Source organism: Condylura cristata, unplaced genomic scaffold (assembly GCF_000260355.1).
Source record: "Condylura cristata isolate star-nosed mole 26May11 unplaced genomic scaffold, ConCri1.0 scaffold00034, whole genome shotgun sequence".
In the NCBI taxonomy this organism is placed as follows: domain Eukaryota; kingdom Metazoa; phylum Chordata; class Mammalia; order Eulipotyphla; family Talpidae; genus Condylura; species Condylura cristata.
Genome location: NW_004567135.1, coordinates 15,537,391 through 15,540,661, shown reverse-complemented (window position 1 = coordinate 15,540,661; position 3,271 = coordinate 15,537,391). Strand labels below are relative to the sequence as shown.

The following is a 3,271-nucleotide window of genomic DNA, read 5'->3' as shown; positions in this document are numbered from 1 at the left end:
ATAAGTGCAGTGACTGCAATGGAGAGGGAAGACCTACCGTGGGTAGGACAAAGAGAAATAATGTGTCTGTCACCTAAAGCTAAAAAGTCAGCAGACAAGTGGATGGGAAGTCTACCTGCACAGGTCTGCCCTGCTTTCCAAAGGTAAATTTGTAAGCAACCCAACCTGGTTTTTTATTGATGGCCCAGAAAACCAAACTTTGACTCATGAGCATGTCTTACCACAATGAACAATACATTTGTGATGGCCCAAGGAAGTCTGAGGCACAAACCCACTAAAAGTCCCAGAACAGGAGACATGCTGGGGTTATGTAAGAGGAAGGATGACAGGAGGTGCCAGGATATGCCTGATAGTGTGGGTGTCAAGAATTACAGTGTCTCATATCTTTTGCTGCAACTTGGATGGAGCCTGGAAAAGATCATGCTTAGTGAGATAAGCCAGAAAGAAAAAGAAAAATACTGATGGTTTCACTCACAGCAAGAGTATAATGGACCAGGCAAGAAAATAATAAGAATAATGAATAGCCATATACCAGAGACATTTTGTGGTGGTGGAGTGGGGAATGGGATCAAAAATAGGAGGGGGGGGTGGGGAGGGAAGTGCATGGGACTATGGTGATGGCACACGGTGACTCAGTGATGGGAAACCCACGGGGATTACAATTGAGATGAAAAAAATGTACAAAATGATGTAAAAATAAACATATTATATATAAAAAATTTTTGAAAAATAAAAAAAGAGTTACAGTGTCTATTTTTTCCAGCAAGGAGTGTTTTTCCGGAGCTATCAGCCCGAACAATTAACAGCGGCTTGTTCTTGGTGTTGCTATCAACTTCCAAGAGGCACAGAGAATTCCTGTGAGGTATGTGGCACAATTTCCAGGTTCTGCGAATACTGTTGGAGTGAAATTCATTAGTTGTCAGTTAAAGTTTACTCACAGGCTGCAGGGGTGGGGGAGTGTGGGGGGGTTGGGGGAGGTTGGTGGGAGGGGCAGGAGGAAGAGGGAACAAAGGTGATTAGAGTTTAATTTTGCTTATTCCTCATTTTTAGTATAGAGAAGTTTTTGTTACAAAACAGAGGGGATTCAGCTGTAAGTTAAAGGGAACTTGATTGTAACTTGGGACTAGAAATTGGAATTACCAAGAACTTAGTTTCCAGTTCATAAGATGAGTAATTGCTTGTTTTCTGCTGTTTCTCCAATTAGACGGAAGATCTAGGAGGTGTTGTTCTGCACTTTGGTCTTATGATAATGATGGAGACAAAAATTCTGGTCCTTTTGGAGTTTATAAACTGAACCAGAAAATAGACTTGGGTAATTTTAAACTACAATATATGAAGGTCTTTATTTTCTTCATGTATTGTTATTTATAGACTCTTCTCAGTTACTTCATTTACATTGGCTATAAATAAATAGTTATTGATGACCTACAAGGAATCAGAAGCTAGTCTAGGTTCTTGGGATAGATATATTAAGTGAAGAAGACAAACAGGATTCTTAATTCATGGAGTTTACAGTCATGTGTGTGAAGTAAGTCTAATTATAAACAATTTAGATATATACAAATAGTGGGAAGTGGGAAGGAAAAAAAAAAAAAAAGCTTTGTGATTTGATCCAGAGTGATTGGTAGTCATCTGATTATACTCTGCTTCAGACTAGGTAATCAAGGAAGACCTCCCAGAGATGATGTTATTTAAACTGAGACCAGTAGCCAAGAAAACTTTCACCCTAAAAAGAAGGCCAGTGTTTCAAGACCATACACGGAGAAATCAATCTCCAGCCAGGGAGGTGACCCACATGGTACAACAGACCTCTCCTATCTCACCCACTGCTCCCCACACCTCTGTCCTGTACCCCAGTTCTTATAAACATAAATAAATAAATCTTAAAAAAAGAAAGAAATGAAGATAGTCAGGTACCAGTTAAATGAAATCCTTATAAGCAAGGAAAAATGCAATCAAGAGTGGTCGATAAACAATAATGGGATAGTAAATTGTCTTCACAAATTAAAAAAAAAGTAAAATTTAATAAAATTCACCTGCTTTTTATTCTTATTGTCATGTTCCAGTAATATTAAGCAATGTCAGTGGTAAAATACTCCCTAAAATATCTTCTGCTGCCTGAAATTTTTAGCAGTTATTGTGATGAGTGTTGAATTGAATAAATATCCATTAATCAATTCTTCTTTTACAGTAATGTTCTATGAAGTTGCAAAGAACACTGAGTAAGTATTGCTTTTAGGGAAAATATAATTTTATATTGCTGTACTGTCTGGTGATGTTATTACCAACAGATCAGTGCATAACCTTGTCTAATGTATGTTTCTGTTTAAAGACAACTTAAAATATATCTTGTTGATTTATTAGTATTGAACTCATGGCCAGCAGCACCAACATATATGCCTAAATAATGATGATCTAAGAGACATATTTTTTTTTTGCTAAGGCACATCACAACCTCCTGGAGCTTAGGAACATAAGATAGCATTCCAGCATTGTACTTGCATATATTTTGAACAATGAAAACTGTGAAAAAGACACTCAGTTTAATATTTATAGAAGTGAGAGCATGGCCAAGCTGACAGTCAGCCTGAATACAATTCTTTCAGCTACTTTATTGATGAAACATTTGATCTGACTCTTGATTCAATTCATTATATTTTTAGCTTAAAAGATAATATCTAAGAACTCTTTTTCTAAAAGATTTTATTTATGCATAAAAGAACTGTGGTACAGGCCAGAGGTATGGGGGAGGGGAAGGGAGTGTGAGAAGATTCACCAGAGACAGAGCAGGGAATTGAACAAGCAGGTTGACTGAAATACTCTGCTGAGGGGAGCAGTGGGTGGGACAGGAGAGCTCGGCTACTTGTGAGTCAGCTCCCTGGCAGGGAATCAAACTAATTCTGCAGTGGCTGCAGATAGCTTCAGAGTGCTATGCTTTAACCCATTGCACCACCTGGAAGGGCCCAGCATTTTATGTATCTTTTAAGGGCATAGCTTCATACCTCTACAAATGAGTGTGACCACACCATACCTACCATCAAAGTACCCACAATCTTCCATCACAGTCCACGGGGGCCCTTCTCACCCCTCTCTGATAGCCATGGTTCTACAGTCATATTTCAAATGTTTTTGTTTGCTCCTTTGTCTTATTTATATTATACATAGAAGTGAAATATAATACTTGCTTTTCTCCCTCTGACTTTGCTTAGCACAATCCCCTCCAGTTCCAAATATACTGATGCAAATGGCAAGATTTTATCATTTTTTTTTT

The 3,271-nt window shown here is 38.1% G+C and overlaps 1 protein-coding gene across 1 annotated transcript in view; it reads left to right on the top strand.

The window, feature by feature from the left end:
- Positions 1-1,295: 1,295 nt before the first annotated feature.
- Positions 1,296-3,271, top strand: part of CLEC7A (C-type lectin domain family 7, member A) — a 15,328-nt gene continuing 13,352 nt past the window's right edge. Inside the window, exons 1-2 of the mRNA XM_012732356.1 lie at positions 1,296-1,312; positions 2,192-2,222. The gene's annotated coding sequence lies outside the window, so the exon portion shown is untranslated. The remainder of the gene's footprint in view (positions 1,313-2,191; positions 2,223-3,271) is intronic.